The 21,142-nt window shown below is 41.7% G+C and overlaps 1 protein-coding gene across 6 annotated transcripts in view; it reads right to left on the reverse strand.

Moving 5' to 3' along the window:
• The window catches only part of usp54a (ubiquitin specific peptidase 54a), a 113,332-nt gene that overhangs the window by 77,671 nt on the left and 14,519 nt on the right, over nt 1-21,142 (reverse strand). For 5 of the 6 annotated variants that reach the window (XM_064932283.1, XM_064932284.1, XM_064932282.1 and 2 more), the window contains exon 2: nt 11,706-11,807. The gene's annotated coding sequence lies outside the window, so the exon portion shown is untranslated. Of the gene's footprint in view, nt 1-2,628; nt 2,840-11,705; nt 11,808-21,142 lie in introns of those variants that run through there. The other variant, XM_064932281.1, reaches the window with a different exon arrangement.

Below are 21,142 nucleotides of genomic sequence, written 5' to 3' on the forward strand. Positions count from 1 at the left end.
CATTTTTTTTGTATTAGTGCACTGTTGGAACTAGAAACACAAATATTTAGCTTCACCTTCGTTAACACCTGCAAATCTGTGTACGCGACCAATACAGTTTTATTTGATTTCAATGGGATAACACAACTTGGGATCAATTCAATAAAACAAGAGTGGTAAGGTCAACAGAAACACAACAGCCCAAACACAGGAGCTGAGGCAGTAACGTTACTAAAACACACTTCCAAGGCAGCCCTACATCACTTGTTCCATTGGGAGCCACACTTCAAAAGGAGCTTAATGATGATGAATGTGTAAATACAATGTTTTTGTATTTTCTTTTTGCAACAATTGTTTATTTGCTCATAGGCCTAAGTGATAGATTCCCACTCGTAATTATTTTTGCATTTGCTTTTCTAACCCGAGCCATTTCTGAACCCGCATAGGGCAAATACAAATGCAGCGGAGGATAACATAAACTAAGTCAAAAATTGGCATCTTCTGTGTTTACAGCTAGCCCCTGCCTTTTTAGCTTGGATTAAATACTGCTCTGCTTCCTGCCTAAACATAAATAACATCAGACCTACAGCACAGAAAATTGTCATTACTAGGGGATCTCAATAAGCAAAAACACCCTGTGTGGAAGTAATCTTACCTGTGTTACCATGACCGATATGATTGCTATTACACAATACAATAAAATGATCTTACAGAACTCCACCAATAACAACAATCTTTGGGAAATCCCATATGAACCATGTCAGTCACAAATGGTAGGCCTATATTGTGTCCTTCAATGACCAGCCATATATAAAATGGGGTTGAAAACTGGGTGAGGAATAGGAGGGTGGGGAATGAGAGAGAGAGAGAGAGAGAGAGAGAGAGAGAGAGAGAGAGAGAGAGAGAGAGAGAGAGAGAGAAAGGGAGAGAAAGGGAGAGCGATAAATGCTGTGATGTTGGCCGTATGTGTTAATGAGCCTTGACTGCTTTCGACACAAAACGGCCAAAACCCACAGACACTCCTTGCCCCAGAGACGCTAAATTCTTATACCAAACCAACCCCTAGCCCCTACCTCATTAGCACTTCTGATATGAAATTAGTGTATATGAGCAATATGGCAACAACAAAAAATCCACCCAGCCTTTCAGAGGACATGACCTGGTGATGTCATTATGGGTCAACCAAATTCCTTCCATCATTCTCAGACATTAATCCAGACACCTGATGCAACAGTTGCACTGACAGATTATACATTTGATTGAGATGAGTTGAATGAGTTTAAAGCTTATGAAAGAAGAGTTCACCCTATGGTTTCAGCAAAAGGAACGCTGTTTACACCATTAGTATGTCAATACACCCCTTTCCTACAATGACAGACAGACCATCACCCCACCACAACAGTGGGTGGGCCAGAGTGCAGCGAGTCCTGGCCTGTCATGGGCACCAAAGCCTGTTAACACGGTCCATTAGTTCTGGAGGTGAACCCAGTGTGAAGCAGACCGGTCTTGTAATGGTGAAATCAGTGCATTTGCCTGATGTTCTGACGTTAAAGTGGAAGTCCAATGATAGTGGATCCGTCTGTCTCTATAACAAGTATTTGTGAAGAGATGACTGGTCAACATGTATAGCAATAGCCTCACAAAATATGAATCATCATGACTCATGATCACACTAATTCACAACATATTTATCACATAATGAAGAGGAAAATGACTAAGGCTATTTTAATTAAACTACGGTCCATCTAACCCGCATCAAAATAATACACTAATTTTAATTGAACAATAGAATATTAGTGTCAATTTCTCAATTACACACATTTATGTCAAACGTTACACGTGAATACACTATACAATGCAGCAAAGACAGCTGTTAGCCAGGGGAGTCAGTATAATATCAAATTGAAATAATGAAAACAAACCAAATATATTGTCCTCATTCCAACCACCAAAAATAAATCAAGTAGCCTGAAGAGCAGGTGCGTCAAAACATATAGCTTATAGCGAACTCAATTTAGTCATGCCTGCTATTCTGTTATTTCGTAGGTAAAAGTTAATTTTGGAGAAAAACGCTCTATATCACCATATTATGGAATAGCACAATCAAACGTAGGGTAGTTTACCGGAAGTCCCCATTCATTCATTCGAATAACATACTTTCAACGTTATGCGTTTATGTTGTTACATGAATCGCACCGATACATAGGAACATTTCGCGGTGTGCGACATTCCAATGTGAACAAGGGTGGACACATGAACGGATACATATAACATTTTTGTTAAACCGTTTCTCGCGAGTGAAGTTTAAAGCATCTCGTTCGTCAACTCAACTCCCAGAGAACAATGAACAGATTCCGAGCAATGCAGCATCCCGTGCCTCAGTTAGTTCAACAGCTCTATATACCGTTAGTCACAGACAATGCGCAAGGGCTAAAACTTCTACTCAGTGTCTCCCCTGCCTCTAGTTGGAACCACATCAACAACAAAAAACTGATAATTATTCCTAAAAACTCTAAATAAAGGCTGTAAAGTTGTACGAAAGTAACGGTTCTGTGTAATAACAACATCCTAACCCAATGTATTTACATGTATTTTCAAAACAACAGATCAAAACACATTCCTCTAAAATAGTAGCGCGAACAAACTTACCTTTTCATTCGGGAAAATGTTTCCGGATAGCCTACGGTAGTAACCTTCGCTTCAGCTGCAGGATTCTCAAACACCCCCCAAAAATTCCGCATAACCAATTTCAGCAGGCATTGAATTCTTCATAACGTGCTCTGTGAGACTGTGCTGGGTTGGAAGCTGGGCTGGGGGGAGGGGTGGCGCCATTACCTGCCGACCGAAACAACGCAGGCAGTCTCCCAAATACAATCACAGTGGAGGGGGCGTTTGAGAAACAGACACGACACTTTTTTCCTGTTTGATGGTACTCGACCACGCAGACCGTAGCGAGAAACATTTTGTACAGAAAAAAATATTACTCAGTTCAGCAGTGTTCTGCTGTGATAATGGTCATACTGAGTAGCTTAATAATTATGACTATACGATGTTAATAGTGGGAGGAAGTTGTAATTATATGTAGCCTCATCAACTTTGAAATAGGCTATTGGATAATTTGACATAAAATAATATTAGTAATCATGCAATTGAGTAACTAAAATACATATTTCAAATCAAATGAATTTTTATTAGTCACATGCGCAGAATACAACAGGTATACAACCAATAGCCTACTCACTGTAGACCTTACAGTGAAATGCTTACTTACAAGCCCCTAACCAACAATGCAGTTAAAAAAAAATACGAATAAGAAATAAAAGGAACAAGTAATTAAAGAGCAGCAGCAAAATAAATTTGGGGTAGAAGCTATTTAGAAGCCTCTTGGATCTAGACTTGGCACTCTGGTACAGCTTGCCGTGCAGTAGCAGAGAGAACAGTCTATGACTAGGGTGGCTGGAGTCTTTGACAATTTTTAGGGCCTTCCTCTGACACCGCCTGGTATAGAGGTCCTGGATGACAGGAAGCTTGGCCCCAGTGATGTACTGGGCCGTACACACTACCCTCTGTAGGACCTGGGTGTGCACTCAAATATTATGAGCTTCACCATACCCATTTTGAATTTGTCTGGATGGTGATATTAACCAGCCACAGACCTACTGTATATTAAGTAGAGGGTATGGAGGGTACGCTATTGACTTCTGTAATGATTAGAGCAATCACATGGCCCAGCATCGTCTGAGTTAGGGGAGGGTTTGGCATGGGTTCTAGCAACTGCTTGAACTGCTAGCAACTGCTTGTGGCGGGCCGGGCACCTGCAGGCTAACTTCGGTTGTGAGTTGAATTGTGTTTCCTGCGACATATTGGTGCATCTGGCTTCCCGGCTAAGCGGGTGGGTGTTAAGGAGGGCGGTTTGGCGGGTCATATTTCACGACTCGACATTCAGGTAGTTGGCTCTGGCAGATCCTGGCTGGCTGGCGGTTCTGGCAGATCCTGGCTGACTGGCAGATCTGGAAGAGTCTGGCTGACTGGCGGATCTGGAAGAGTCTGGCTGACTGGCGGAACTGGAAGAGTCTGGCTGACTGGCGGAACTGGAAGAGTCTGGCTGACTGGCGGAACTGGAAGAGTCTGGCTGACTGGCGGATCTGGAAGAGTCTGGCTGACTGGCGGATCCTGGCTGACTGGTGGATCTGGAAGAGTCTGGCTGACTGGCGGATCCTGGCAGATGGACGGCTCTGGCTGCTCCATGCTGACTGGCAACTCTGGCTGCTCCATGCTGACTGACGGCTCTGGCTGCTCCATGCTGACTGACGGCTCTGGCTGCTCCGTGCTGACTGACGTCTCTGGCTGCTCCATGCTGACTGACGGCTCTGGCTGCTCCATACTGACTGACGGCTCTGGCTTCTCCATGCTGACTGACGGCTCTGGCTGCTCCATGCTGACTGACGGCTCTGGCTGCTCCATGCTGACTGACATCTCTGGCTGCTCCATGCTGACTGAAGGCTCTGGCTGCTCCATGCTGACTGACGGCTCTGGCTGCTCCATGCTGACTGACAGCTCTGGCTGCTCCATGCTGACTGACGGCTCTGGCTGCTCCATGCTGACTGACGGCTCTGGCTGCTCCATGCTGACTGACGGCTCTAGCTGCTCCATGCTGACTGACGACTCTGGCTGCTCCATGCTGACTGACGGCTCTGGCGGCTTCTTGCAGACTGGCAGCCCCTTGCAGACTGGCAGCTCCTTGCAGACTGGAAGCTCCTTGCAGACTGGCACCGCTGAACAGGCGGGAGACTCCGGCAGCACTGGAGAGGAGGAAAGCTCTGGCAGCGCTAAACAGGCGGGAGACTCCGGCAGCGCTGGAGAGAGGAGGAAGGCTCTGGCAGCGCTGGACAGGCGGGAGACTCCGGCAGCACTGGAGAGGAGAAAAGCTCTGGCAGCGCTGGACAGGCGAAGCGCACTGAAGGCCTGGTGCGTGGTGCTGGCACTGGTGGTACTGGGCCGAGGACACGTACAGGAAGCCTGGTGCGGGGAGCTGCCACCGGAGGGCTGGTGTTCTGGAGGTGGCACAGGATGGGCTGGACCGTGAAGGCGTACTGGAGATCTTGAGAGCAGGACCGGCACAGGACGTGCAGGAGGCCTGGCACAATCTTCACCAGCTGACTAACACGCACCTCAGGACGAGTATGGAGCGCTGACCCAGGTGCCATCAAATCCCCGACACGCTCCGTCGGGTGAATTCCATGCCTAAAGCACCAACACAGCAACTCCCTCATAACTCTCTCCTCCAATTTCCCCATTAACTGCTTCACAGTCTCTGCTTCGCCCACCTCCAACACCGGCTCTGGTCTCCTCCTTGGCTCCTCACGATAAACAGGGGGAGTTGGCTCAGGTCTGACTCCTGACTCTGCCACACTCTCCCTGTGCCGCCCCCCAAGAAATGTTTGGGGCTGACTCTCGGGCTTCCTTCCACGCCGCCGTGTTCGTTTCTCCAACTCCATTCTCCTATAACCTTCCTCGCACTGCTCCAGCGAATCCCAGGCGGGCTCCGGCACTCTCCCTGGGTCGACCGCCCACCTGTCTATCTCCTCCCAAGTCGTATAATCCAGACCTTGTTGCTCCTGCTGCCACTGTCTGTCACCACACCGCTTGGTCCTGTTGTGGTGGGTGATTCTGTAACGGTTTTCTTTAGGTGAAAGAGAGTCGGACCAAAATGCAGCGTGGCTATTGAGATTCATGTTTAATGAAAAAACAAAGGAAACACGAATCAATACAAAACAATAAACGTAACGTGAAAACCGAAACAGCCTAAACTGGTGCAAACTAACACAAGACAGGAGCAATCACCCACCACACACTCAAAGAATATAGCTGCCTATATATGGTTCCCAATCAGAGACAACGATAAACACCTGTCTCTGATTGAGAGCCACTTCAGAGAGCCATAGACTAAGCTAGAAAACCCCACTAAGCCACAATCCCAATACCTATGAAAAACCCCAAGGCAAAACACACCACATACCAAAACCCTTGTCACACCCTGGCCTGACCAAATAAAGAAAGAAAGAAAACACAAAATACTAAGACCAGGGCGTGGCAGTCCGACTCTCTAACCACTAGGCTACCTGCCGCCCCGATGATCTGGCGGACTCACTAAACACATGCTTCGTTTGTAAATTATGTGTGAGTGTTGGAGCATGCCCCTGGCTATCCGTAAATGTAAAAAACAAGAAAATGGTGCTGTCTGGTTTGCATAATATAAGAAATTTGAAATTACTTATACAATTACTTTTACTTTTGATACTAAAGTATATTTTAGCAATTAAATGTACTTCTGATACTTAAGTACATTTAAAACCAAATACTTTTAGACTTTTACTCAAGTAGGATTTTACTGTGTGACTTTGATTTTCACTTGAGTCATTTTCTATTAACTTATTTTTTACTTTTACTCAAGTGCAACAATAGAGTACTTCTTCCACCACTTCTCTCACAAACATGTCAGTTGTTTTGAACTAGGATGCCCACTACAAGACTCGTCTGAAGTTCCCCCAGCATCAGCTGAAAACATTAATGGGAGTACAGTCGTAAGTCGGAAGATTACATTCACTTAGGTTGGAGTCATTAAAACTCATTTTTCAACCACTCCACAAATTTCTTGCTAACAAACTATAGCTTTGGCAAGTCGGTTAGGACATCTACTTTGTGCATGACACAAGTAATTTTCCCAACAATTGTTTACAGAAATGTTGTGGGGGTGCTTTGTTGCAGGAGGGACTGGTGCACTTCACAAAATAGATGGCATCATGAGGTAGGAAAATTAGGTGGATATATTGAAGCAACATCTCAAGACATCCGTCAGGAAGTTAAAGCTTGGTCGCAAATGGGTCTTCCAAATGGACAATGACCCCAAGCATACTTCCAAAGTTGTGGCAAAATTGGAGTCAAGGTATTGGAGTGGCCATCACAAAGCTCTGACCTCAATCCTATAGAAATTTGTGGGCAGAACTAAAAAAGTGTGTGTGAGTAAGGAGGCCTACAAACCTGACTCAGTTACACCAGCTCTGTCAGGAGGAATGGGACAAAATTCACCCAGCTTATTGTGGGAAGCTTTTGGAAGGCTATCCGAAACGTTTGACCCAAGTTAAACAATTTAAAGGCAACGCTACCAAATACTAATTGAGTGTATGTAAACTTCTGAGCCACTGGGAATGTGATGAAAGAAATAAAGCTGAAATAAATCATTCTCTTTACTATTATTCTGACATTTCACATTCTTAAAAAAAAGTGGTGATCTTAACAGGCCTAAAACATGGAATTTTTACTTGGATTAAATGTTAGGAACTGTGAAACACTGTGTTTAAATGTATTTGGCTAAGGTGTATGTACATTTCCGACTTCAACTGTATATATAGAGACTGTTTAGTTCCAAAAATAAAGTGTTTAAATACATGTAAAAAAAAACATTTTAAAAGTGTTTCCTAATCTTTCTTATATATTTTCCTTGAGATTTGTATATGTTGTTCCATGTAGTGAATCTGTTATACAATGCGTTTGTATAGGCTAATAGCAGTAAGAACAAATATATTTAAAATAAATAGTTCAACGGGTCTTAAAATTCAGAATCCAGTAGCAAAATGATCCTTGGTATGACCTTCTTAAAGCAATTCCATATAGTTTAGTCGAACCCCCCCAGACAGGGTTTATACTGTAATGGTTTAACTAATTTAAACCATTACAGTATGCTGCTCCAGTTTCAACTGTTCTGCCTTTTTATTATTCGAACATGCTGGTCATTTATGAACATTTGAACATCTTGGCCATGTTCTGTTATAATCTCTACCCGGCACAGCCAGAAGAGGACTAGCCACCCCACATAGCCTGGTTCCTCTCTAGGTTTCTTCCTAGGTTTTGGCCTTTCTAGGGAGTTTTTCCTAACCACCGTGCTTCTACACCTGCATTGCTTGCTGTTTGGGGTTTTAGGCTGGGTTTCTGTACAGCACTTTGAGATATCAGCTGATGTACGAAGGACTATATAAATAAATTTGATTTGATTTGATTTGGTTTAATTTAGCGTCTGGTGATGTCACCAGGTTGGCAAAAACTCCATTCCACCAAAACAGGCTGAAATGTCAGGTGTTCTTGTCAAACAACTCTTACACTAAAAATGTATTATCATGACTTTCACAATTTCAAACTATTATTCCGACCTCTTAGTTTGGAAATATATATAGAACACAGGAAATCAAGTTTTGACTGCACTGGGCCTTTAACTCTGATCAAGCTTTGTGACCGTGTTATGGTGTTAGTGGCACACAGCCAAGCTGTGATATCCTTAATCCAACAGTGGTTGTTTTCAAAGGTGGCAAATGTCCAATCCAGAGAGAGACCATAAGGCGACTTTGAACTCTGAGATGAGTCTGTCATAACAGCACGAGTTGATTCACACAACATGACTGGAGACAGTTTTCCCACGAAACTGTATATGACTAAATAGGTGGATGATTTTCAGTAAATTCCACAGAGGAAGGAAGGGAGGAGAGAGACCGGCCCACATTAAACTTTATATTGGCGGATGAATAGTTGTGTGAACCCTCAGGGTGTGAGGCTTTACTTGTAAAATGATAGGGCAGGGAGGGATTGTGGGGAAAATTAAACATTTTAATGCAGGGAGAAAATTTCCACACACCACCATACAACACATGAGGTAGTGCTTATCACAAGGGACATTTGTGGAACTTCACATAAGGAGAAACTTAGGTAAACACATGGTTAAAGGCAGTAATCGTGTTAAGTCAACAAATACTGTGTTTGACTGCATACACACTCCCTGATACAATTCCATAGCACCACATACTATATAGAAAGCTGTTGCTGTGGTGTGAAAGGAGGACAAAATCATTCAAACCCTCATGAGAAAATCCAAAGAGTTAATCAAAAGGAAGTCCGTGTTTGCACTAGGAGCATGGAGCACAACACAATCTGATCCATAATAAGTCACGCTAGGCTACTTTGTGTGTCACATTTTTTTTATACAGTTCTCTGAGAAAAACACAACGATATGATTGAAATACCACAATTGTGTGACTCAACGTGATCATCAAGAAAAGGCCTATTGGGCTCTGTTCTAAGCTTTCCTCCTTTGTTGGGAGCTTGTAATTTGAGAGGATTGGTCCATTTTTTTATCCCTTTCCAGCTAATTTGCAGTGCAACAGGTGCCTGCTCCAACTCTTATCTGCATCCATCACCCGGATCAAATAAATACTTATGAAAGCTGCAGCACAGCCTGTAATCTGCACACAAATGAAATAAAGCCCCGAGAATATCACAAACACAACCTAGAAAACAAAGTGTACCACGTGAATGCTACTGGGTGTCCTATAAGAACAGTTCCAGAGGAGATGCCCCTCTACTCCAAGAAAAGCCAATGATTACTTCAATAAAATAAAATAAATAAGGGACACAATCTGCAAGTTGTGTCAAGCTTTGATTCGGAAATTAGAACACTTTCTCACAATAAGCCATTCATTCAGAAGACAAAAGCTGTTATTTGAAAACAAAGCATTAGCCCCGTAACAATGCACCGGCGTTCTGCTCAAACATGAGTTTCCTCTTCTCCAAAGGCCCCCACTCAGCCTGCTAACAAAGAGGGGGTCCACATCCAGACCAATTAAAAAGGGTTTTGTTTTGCTTTTTCAACAAATATGTGTTTGTGTGCGTGTGTGTGTGTTTCTGGGAGAGAGAGACAGAGTAAGATTGTTTTTACGCTGTATAAGTTTGCTCCAGTTAATATATCATACTTGAAAGGCTCATATGCCTCTATGTAATAACAAAAATACATAACCTTTTGTGTCATAATAATCTAATACCTGAGCATAACAGGGACATTCAAAATGATTAATAGTAACAAAGTGTGGAAACACAAAATTAGGGGACTTCGTATTTTGACAGTAAATTGCCAAACAAAATAGCAACTTAACTTCTCTCAAGCGTTCCAAACAAAGACGAGTAATTGAGATATGTGTCATATGACTCCGTGACAGGTCATATGGTACAGTAGACCCACGGTACAGTACCTTATTTCACTGTGTCCACTGACTCCACTTCCTGAATGACATCATCCGACCTAGCTCTTAGTCAGCCACCTTGGCTGACATACTGTTTACTCACAGTCATATGATGGTACCTAAACACACACACACCCTGGGGCTGTTCTCAGTCATACCACTCTGAGGCAATTGGTTAGACAACACACATATTAAGTAAAAGCCGTGCCCTTCTAATAGGTACCTTATCATTCAAAGAGGTTTCCTAGGACTGTTTTGCCCTTCTTAGTCATTTGACCTTCTTAGTTCATTTGAGTCACACAGATTGAGAGAGTATCTTTCAAGGTTTCCCATGAGGCACTCTTTGAAGGGGAAGTTGCCTAGTGTCTTAGTTTGTTTCTCTGTATGTAAATGTCAGGAAAAGATATATGACCATATTCACCACAATAATGGGGCAATAGATTCAGGAGGCGTCTCTCAACCAAAAGTTTTTAACATTGAGATTGGGGAAGAAATTGCTTGGCTCCCACGGTTTCATACATTTACTAATATGCAAATAGTCCTTGGATGAAGCCCAGTGGACTGAGCTGGGAGCATGGTGAGTAATTCAGCTGGCCCATGCACTGATCTACTTCAGGTTACTATTTTAAGGGGCATAAATTCAACAATAAGTAAGGGATAATCAACGAGGGGCTATGCATTCTATGGAATATAATGAACAATGTCAAGATGGAACTTTCCAGAGAACGCATAGAGCCCTGAGTTGATTATCCCTTTTATACCACAGCTATAATTTAACACATTTGCCGCTAGAAATGTGTTAATATGCAGGTAAAAATGTGTTCAACATGCACTGAAGTAGCTAGCAAGTTTACTAGATAGCTACAGTAGTTGCACTGGTAAACAAACAGCTTGCTAGTTTAGCTAACCAAACCATCATAGCTTGCTATTATGAAAATAGAATTCAATAACACCAATGCTGTTTTCAATTCGACTTTCGCTTTCAAAAGCTTTTCAAAATGTAAAAATGAACTATAGCCATTGAATTCTACTGTGCAACTACACTGTGCATTACAGGGAAATAATGCACGCTCTGGAATCTCCTTCAAGCCAATGAGAAAGGAGTATTCAACAATGACATGGCATAAAAGACATTATAAACTGGGTGATTCAAGCCCTGAATGCTGATTGGCTGAAAGTGTAAAACAGGTATGACAGCACATTTATTTGAACTGTTCTACTTTTTACTGTTACTGTTTGTAACCAGTTTATAATAGCAATAACACACCTCGGGGGTTGGAACAGGCTTGAGCCGTGGTGTATTGGCCATATACCACACCCCCTCGGGCCTTATTGCTGAATTAAATTAGCAAAGCGTCTTTTTAAACAAGGTTTTGGCTTCTCACATTAGCATTCAGTTACTTATTCAGGAGACAGCTGTAGTCATCACATCTATACTTATGACTAAAATATGCTTTCCCCAAAAATACACTATTCATGCCCCACAAGGGATTACTGGCGGAGAAACATAGAGTCTGTGATGTCTGCTGCTCAGTGATGCTTCGCTCCCATCCTGTCACACCTGCTAAGCTACTTGTGAAACAGGCTTTCCCGACTGTAAGACAACCCCTTATCTTGACAAAAGTGCAGTTTCAATAACAGACAGCTCTTTTCTGTACTTACTTATATCAACGTGCCGCCTGGGAGGCATCTGCGCTCCGGTCTCTCTAGCAGCTGTGAGGTGTGATAGTGGAGCTGCTACAACGTAGGTCTTCCCAGGTGACACTGAAATAATGACATCATCCCTGTCAGCACATACCTGTTTCCTCAGGAAGCCCCTCCCACCTCCCCTCTGTACACCTATTAAAGAGACAGACACTCAGCAGGGCTGCCAGGAAAGAGGAAACACACTGAACTTGACAGGGCTCCCCATACAATGAGTCTGTTTACATAACCTCTACAAGCGCTGAGATACACAAGGCATTATATAAGATGAAGAATTTATGCTCTGCTTCAGTATAAAGGGAACTTTGGGAACAGTTCTAACATGTATTTTACATTTGTACATTTGAGTCATTTAGCAGACGTTCTTATCCAGAACGACTTACAGTAGTGAAGGCATATATTTTCCTACTGGTCCCCCGTGGGAATCAAACCCACAACCCTGGTGTTGTAAGTGCCATGTTCTACCAACTGAGCCACAGTTTTATACATTTTGAAGGGTGTTTGTTTCATGGCTCTTTTGGTGTTTCTCGATTTTCAAATACACAGTAAGCATTTAGTAATGTTAAATTATGGACGAGGTCGAGCTGAGAAAAATGTCTCCCCTTCCTATAGTCAGTGACACAGACTGCAAGACATAAACACTGTATAATCATTGAATACATGTGTGATATTGCTGTTTGCCATGTGCTCCTCCCTCTAAATTACTTTAATATTTATGAATCTCACACACCGTGCCTCATTGAATCAGAGCTTCAATTCAAATGTATGGCAAGGCAATAGGCAAGCAAAACAGTTGTTGATGATGCGTCTCTGCCATTAGTTGGTCTGCGAGTGGTTAATAAATATCAATATTTCATAGCTTACTTGTTGATTGGATGGATTGAGTAGCAATAAGTATCTTTAACACTCAATGTTGAGGCACATAGTGAGGTCTGCACAATGCATCACCGGGGGCAAACTACCTGCCCTCCAGGACACCTACACCACCCGATGTCACAGGAAGGCCAAAAAGATCATCAAGGTAAACATCCACCCGAGCCACTGCCTGTTCACCCCGCTATCATCCAGAAGGCGAGGTCAGTATGTCACGTTCTGACCATTGTTCCTGTGTGTTTTCCTTGTTTTAGTGTTGGTCAGGATGTGAGCTGGGTGGGAATTCTATGTTGTGTGTCTGGTTTGTCTATTTCTATGTTTGGCCTGATATGGTTCTCAATCAGAGGCAGGTGTTAGTCATTGTCTCTGATTGGGAACCATATTTAGGTAGCCTGTTTTGTGTTGGGTTTTGTGGGTGGTTGTTTCCTGTCTTTGTGTTTTATGCACCAGTTAGGACTGTTTCGGTTTTCACGTTTATTGTTTTGTATCCTGTTCATGTTTGAGTTACCTTATTAAATTAACATGAACTCTAACCACGCTGCGTTTTTGTCCGCCTCTCCTTCCCAGGAAGAAAGCCGTTACACAGTACAGGTGCATCAAAGCTGGGACCAAGAGTCTGAAAAACAGCTTCTATCTCAAGGCCATCAGACTGTTAAACAACCATCACTAACATTGATTGGCTGCTGCCAACATACTGACTCAAATCTCTAGCCACTTTAATAATTAAAAATTGGATGTAATAAATGTATCACTAGTCATTTTAAACAATGCCACTTTATATCATGTTTACATACCCTACATTACTCATCTCATATGTATATACTGTACTCTATACCATCTACTGCCTCTTGCCTATGCAGCACGGCCATCTCTTATCCATATATTTATATGTACATATTCTTATTCACTCCTTTACACTTGTGTGTGTGTATAAGGCAGTTGTTGTGAAATTGTTAGATATTATACTTGTTAGATATTACTGCACGGTCGGAACTAGAAGCACAAGCATTTCGCTACACTCGCATTAACATCTGCTAACCATGTGTGTGTCACTCAAATACTACAAATAGCAATAATATGGTTTCCCATTAGCAGGAGGGAGATCAGACATTTGCTGCAGGCTTTACATCAATGAGTTTCAAACAAAATTCCACTTGATCTTTGATCTCACCAACACTGTCATACGGATCATAAAAAGTTTCAGAAATTCCTGCGATGGGTAAATTATTACCACACATCCCGAACGGTATCATAGCTGCTATGAAGACCAATGTCGTGACTGATTTGTCATGTGAACGTGTGATTCGTTCGAAAGCTACGCCCTATCCGTCCCCGCACCAGCCTTTCATGAGCCTAAAGTGGCTTGTCGGTTATCTGTCACCAGCCAAACGTTTTCAGAGCAGTGGACGGTGATGATAATGATCATATAATTCATCATCTGTTTCATCCTCTAATCCTGGAGTGTGAAACAGGGGGACATCCTGATCCCGTGAGCAGCTAATGGTAAGGTAACGTTAGGCTACATCAGCCACTGAGGCACATATATTGTAAAAACAGTGTGATAACACAACAGAGACTAAATAATGGAAGAATGAATGAAAACAAGTAGGCCCACTGATTCATTTATAGACTGTTTGCTTCAATATTTAGCCTAGCGAGATGTAGGCCAGTGTTATTGTCATCAGAAATAGCCTGGTTTCCATGCTCACCCATAATAGCAATGCGGAGGGAAATGGAAATGAGGTAGGCCTACAAAAAGCTTGATAAAAGCAGCCAATTGGAGAGCTCCGCAAAATGAAATAGAAGAAAACACAAGCAATGCAAAGGAAGCGATAGAGAGTCATGAGGAAGAAATAGGATCTCTGGAAAGATAACCATAAGACGCAGTGGAACCATTAGCACAAAAAGACAGTGGCATAAAAGACTAGAGTGCCAAATGTTATATTCTGCCAAGAACTTTATCACTCTGCTCATAATCCCAATGAGTCACAGTCTATCCAGGGGAAAAACACAATCTCAGTGTGCTCCGCTGTTTATTCCCAGTACAGCACCAATCTGCTCTCTGCCAACATTGTAATAAGCCAGAGCAGGTCCTCAAGCACAATAAACTATCGCCACATTATCATAAAACCCTACTAGGCAATTCTAAACTTTAGCTCCCTAAATCTCCCTTACACAAGATGAACACAATCAATTATTGAAATATGCAAATCTGGACAATTAAGGATTATGTGTGGTTTTTCGTTGAGATCCGATTCATCTCAGCGTGTCGCCAACGGGGGAAGTGAAATCAACACAGCTTCACTACTGCCATCTAATTATTTCCAACACCAAACAGCAGGCTACCTCGAACTATCTTACGTCCCCCTACAGTGTTTCGCCCGTTCTCTCTTTCTGAATAACGTTTTATTGCGTGAGACACATTTCAAAATTGAGATAATGCACCACTCGTCTCCTTAAACAAAGGCCTTAAGACAAATTAAACTGCTGCGCATCAACAAAAGAGTACAATATAGATTCCTCTCTTCCAACCAATTAGGAGAGGACCTGACCTGGCCCATAATGTCACTACAGACTAAGGATAGGATCCGTCACTGTTAGATACATAGGGAGCAAAGATCAGGAGGGTTAGGGGACGAGGTGCAAAGGGTGCATCAGGATAATCAGGCTTCCTGGCTGTAAACAGATGCTGTCAGTTTCCTAGGGTGTCAACCTCCACAACCATCGTGGACAGTCATTCACCATTCGCCAATGCTCATGCATCCATTTAGTCACAATTGCTGGAATCTCTAAGGGATCCAGCTAGCTAGGACATATTCTAATCTACTGAGCATTCTTATACGTAATTCTACTGTAACATGTTTTCTGATGCAACACTTAAGTGCTCAGAATAGCCTCTCTCTCTATCAGATCCCACCGATGTACTCTGGTGGGCTGGAACCTGGAACTAGTCTCAGCTTTCACTCACCATATGCCTCCCTGGCATACACTGGTGCCAAAGGGAGGAAGTGATCCACTGGTCAACAAATGAGCAAACCGACCCTGACTCTCCTCAAAACTACATGAAGCCTCTATCTTTAGTACCAGACACCGGCTTCAACATCATAAGCACAGAAGAGATAAGAAAAGAGAAATCCCAATTCATTGTTGTCTAAAAAGGATATGTGAACATATTCTATGTAAGGCTGGTAAAAGTTCAAATAGAGGCTAATAGCACTGATGTCAACCCAAGATGCTCTGATTATGGCGTCTGCCGGGCTGAGGTTGGATGACTCGTCACTGCTGGTGTTGGGTGTGGACTTCCTGATGGTGGTTTCTGGCAAACCTTTCTATCCAATCAAAATGGGTTAGGCTGGTCAAAGTTTAATTACTGTTAAACGGATGCCTCGCCTCACTTTTCTCCACACCCCGATAAATGAATAAAATATGTGTGTCATTTGTTGGGAAATATATTCAGCTCTTTGTTTATAATTCACTGTCCGCTCTCCCTTGAGGCTTTCCCAAATGGATGCCCAAGAGAGCAAACAGCCTCAGATCACACGGTCAGATCATGTTCGAGCCTCGGATTGAACAATGAAACACACACGTTCCACCCTCATGCGACGTGCAGATGTTTCATTTCTCTCTCATGCAGTCATGGCTGAAGCCAGGTTAAACGTGGGATGTTCCTCATTATAAACAAACAGTTGGTTAAATTGATGGTTATTGCATCATTTTCTGATCTAATAGAAGCGATTAATAGACGAAACAACAATGTAATTTAACCAACTGACTGACCAGAGATCAGGGCATTCATCAGCAAAGACACAGTGCAAGTTGATAGTATTTTGGACAACCAAATTGAAGTCAAAATGATTGATGAAATCGAAGTGTGTCAGCTGGACGGGGATTTGCGATTCATAACTTACATTTTACCGGTACTACCAAGTAGTAGTAGGCCAACCGATAACACCGCGACGGAATGCCTTTGAAGAGATAATGTGCCGCCAAGAACAGCAAGAATGTCCAGCAAAGTACATAGCCAGTGGCACGCTCACACTTCGTGCAGATCAGCAGGTGGGGGCTTTTCCTGGCAGCCAGGTGAGACAATCAAAGGAGGATAAGGTGAGAAAGGGTACTGGGCTCAAATGTAGTCACGCTTGATCTATATAGATTGATGCTTCTAATTGTACATGTTATCAACAAAAAGATATATATTTTGACGATGATAGGTTATACTCTATGGCTGGATTTATGTATTTTTTCCAATGCTACATTCATTTGGCAGACCTAGCTTGATTGACCCTCTTTCTACTAGGCCATGTCTATGAGAGGCCGAATCATATTTGAATTAATATTTTGTTAACGCCTAGGCTATAGAGATGCATTCAGGTAACGAACTCATTATTATGCATCAACATTTTAATTGGATTACAATTATTTATTGTCAATCATTCTTGAATTTGTTAGGCTATATGATTAAGTAGATTAATGAACTGATAATACATTACTTTAAAAATATATATATGTAATATGATAGGGTGTATAATAGAATGCAATATTCTATGTGAATAATGTTAATTTGTGTATTCATAATAATGAACTGAAAATCAGTCTGAAATGGAATATTTTGCCTATTGTTCATGTCCATATGGCCGAGGACAATGTGGTAAAGTACTGCTATTCCTTATCCTCCTAATGTATTTTTTATTGTTATTTTTTTCGCTCGCTCGCCTCACTTTTCTGGGAGGAAAATCCATTAAAAACAGTGGATCAATTTTGTCTGGCCTTAGGTATAGACTTAGCTTAGGAGCACTTACTGTAAGTAACTTATTCTGCAATGATTCTACCGACACCCCCCATCTTATTATGAAATCATTTTTCTCTCTTACGGTACACCAAAAACCACAGTGGGAGGGAAGAGGGGGGTGTTGGGTGTAAGGCAATTCCATGATAACAGAATGATGCTGATAATCACTTTTTGACTTAAAAACGTATGCCAAACAAAAACCATTGTTTGCAAAGTGAAACAAACCATAACACTCTATGGACAAGAAACTACTTTTAATCATTTCAACTGAACATTTTTTATAAAACATTTACTTGAACAACATTGCAGATGCAAAGTTTGATAACAGAATGACGGTAAAACTTCCCTCCGTTTTTTATGTGAGCAGGTTTTCCTAAAACTGTTCAAATATTTACTCCGAATTAAGATTCTGCTTCTCCAGCGTTGGTCTTTACAGATTCAAAGATTTCTACAGAAAGAAGGGGGTGTCAGCTAAGATATGACACCTTAGGTTAGATGTATCATGAATAGCTACAAAAGGGTAGAATAGGGTTGCAAAATTCTGATAACTTCTCAGAAATCCTGGTTGTAGGTTCATGGATTTCCTGCTTATTCCTTCCTGATTTCGTGAATATTCCAACTTCTGGAAAACCTGGGAATTTTTGGAAAGTTAACAGAACCCTCGGTAGAAATATAAAATATCCTACTTTGCATATTTGGGTATTATTCTACACACGGGCTATTCTAATGATCTCCGCCCCCAAACAAGAACACATTTGGTTTGTCCAGACCGGACCAAATATGAACCAATCATAGACGTCTATGTTTCATAACTTTTGACATCACAGTGCAGTACAGTGGAGTACAGTAAAGTACAGCATAGTAGAGTTCAGTAAAGTAGAGTATAACACAGTACAGTACATTATGGACAGTGTGCTCTACTGTACCGTACAGTTCTATGCTACTCTACTACAGTACAGAAATTGCACTGTTCTTTACTTTACTGTATTGTACTCCTCTTTAATGTGCTCTGCTGTACTGTACTGTCTAAACTTGTGAAACATAGACGTCAATGATTGTTTCAGACTTGGTCCAGACAGATCAGAACCAATCATGGACGTCTATGTTTGAGCCAAATCAAGGACCGTCTTGACTTGAGCCCAAAAACGTGGATGTTGAAATCAAGGCAAAGGCAGGCTGACCACATTTCAACTACTTTTCGATGTCCATGGACGTCCGGTGTTGGTCGGTGTTCAGTGAGTGAAGATGCTGGTTAAAGTAAATGAAAAGAAAGGGGCCTCATCGATAGGTGTCAGTAAGAGCCAGGAGAGATGTGACATTAACTGGAGAGAAAGAAGTGAGAGAGGGAGAGAGAGGTTATCCAGACGGTTTTCAAACTCTTGCTTTGACCACCAGATGACAGAAAGAGAAAGAAAACATACGAGCTGAACATAACAGTATGCCAGTGGAAGGGAGGACAGTAGCAGGTGACCCAACTGTGGTTTGTTACTACATTGCATTCGGAAAGTATTGAGACCACTTGACTTTTTCCACATTATGTTACGTTACAGACTTAGTGTAAAATTGAATAATAATTTAAAAAATCCTCATCAATCTACACACAATAACCCATAAAGACACAACAAAAACAGGTTTTTCGAAATTTTAGCAAAATTGTTTTAAAAAAACAAACAGAAATACCTTATTTACATACAATACTCAGAATCCCAGGTCCATACTACTTGTATAGAGAACTGATACTGTATACTTGTTGATGGGGTGGAATTGGCGTGGGGTGTGGGGGGGTCCGTGGGTGGCTTTTAACTATTTCTGGGGATTCCAAATGTCTTACTCATCATTTGAAACAAGTTTGGTCCAAATCGGATGTTAGGTACTATATTTATTGAATATTATATGAATCCTATAAATTAAAATGGCCAATTTGGGTGCAATCAATTAGGGGTGCAATCAATGTGTTAACAAAATAATGTTGCATGAATGCTAATCTTATCTGTTTCTAACTAAATAAATGATTTCAGAACAAGCTGAGATGGTGAGTTGCTGAAATTACATGGAACGACCCTTCTACAAACTTGTATTATCCTCTCTCCTCATGAGGGGGAGAAATGTGAAAATATCTTAAAGGTCCAATGCAACTTTTTTCAGCTCAATATCAAATAATTTCTGTTTGACAATTAAGTAAATTACTGTGATTGTTTTCAATAAAAATAGTAATAAAAAATAACAAACATAGCTTCTTAGCAAAGAGCAATTTCCCAAGCAAGAATTTTTCTAGGACTGTCTGGGTGGGGAGGGGAAAACTGAAAACTACCTGTTATTGGCAGAGAGGTTTGGAACTCTCTTTCTTACTGGTCTATAAACTCATTTACCCCCTGGTGATGTCACCCCTTTCCAACTGTTTAACCAGAAATCAAAACCTTTGCTTATTCCTAACATTAAGAATAGAAAATGGTTGAAAAATGTATGCCTTCATTTCTGAAAAATGTGATATGCTGCTTTGCACTTTACGTTGGTGCTCATGGGTTCATTCACACGAACATGCCATGTATTAAAATGAGCAAATCTGCAGGGTTAGGCTACCCAACTTGGCAAGTCCTTGTGAGCCTTTCTATAACCTATGGTAAGAGCGCAAAGTTTCACCAATACTGCCTGAAAGTGGGCTTTGTGAAAGATGGAAAGAGAGAGAACATGGGACAGATGGGTCATGAAGTTTTAAAGAAATGTGGAACAAGATGTCGTCTGACCCCCACAACTTCGACTGTGTTGTTGTTAACATAGCTGACATAGTCCTCCCAAGCTTCACACTATCTGAGTGGTCCACAATGTGGTTTAAAAATGTATGTATTTTGTATTGTAACCATACCATAATAATCATCCTTCATGTTAGATACAATGTGTTATGTCAGCTTCAATGAATGAATGCACGATTCAATGACAGCAAATATTGTGGTTCACTGTACTGTCCTTTTGTAAGTCTCCGCCTGTTATTTTGTTGTGCTGCAGCCGACATTCATTCTGCCTGTTCTAGCGCTGAGAGAACAGCAGGGACAGCTGACATTTGTACTTGTTTAATAGCGGTGTGGTTAACCTTAAGTCATCTCCTCTTAAGGAGAACTGTAGGTCCAATCAAAACAATGAAGAGAGCATCCTATTAAACAGTGACGCGAGCCAGCCTGACTAACTGGAGCCATAAACCACCCATATTCCACGCACTCACACTTCTGGCATGTGTTAAATAAGGCTATGTGTAATTATCTAACATATTTTATGTGTTGCATATCGCATGGTCATTATCCCAGGGGACATAATGCAGTCTGGTTGATTGTTGGGGGCACTATTACTGACTCTAGGGGTAATTTTGTCTCCATTAATTATTGTAGATACAGTTGAAGTCGGAAGTTTACATACACCTTAGCCAAATACATTTAAACAAAGTTTTTCACAATTCCCTGTCTTAGGTCAGTTAGGATCCCCACTTTATTTTAAGAATGTGAAATGTCAGAATAATAGTAGAGAGAATTATTTATTTCAGCTTTTATTTCTTTCATCACATTCCCAGTGGGTCAGAAGTTTACATACACTCAATTAGTATTGGGTAGCATTGTCTTTTAATTTTTTAACTTGGGTCAAAAGTTTCGGGTAAGCTTCCACAAGCTTCCCACAATAAGTTGGGTGAATTTTGGTCCATTCCTCCTGACAGAGCTGGTGTAACTGAGTCAGGTTTGTAGGCCTC

Source organism: Oncorhynchus masou, chromosome 23 (genome assembly GCF_036934945.1).
Source record: "Oncorhynchus masou masou isolate Uvic2021 chromosome 23, UVic_Omas_1.1, whole genome shotgun sequence".
Classification (NCBI taxonomy): Eukaryota; Metazoa; Chordata; class Actinopteri; order Salmoniformes; family Salmonidae; genus Oncorhynchus; species Oncorhynchus masou.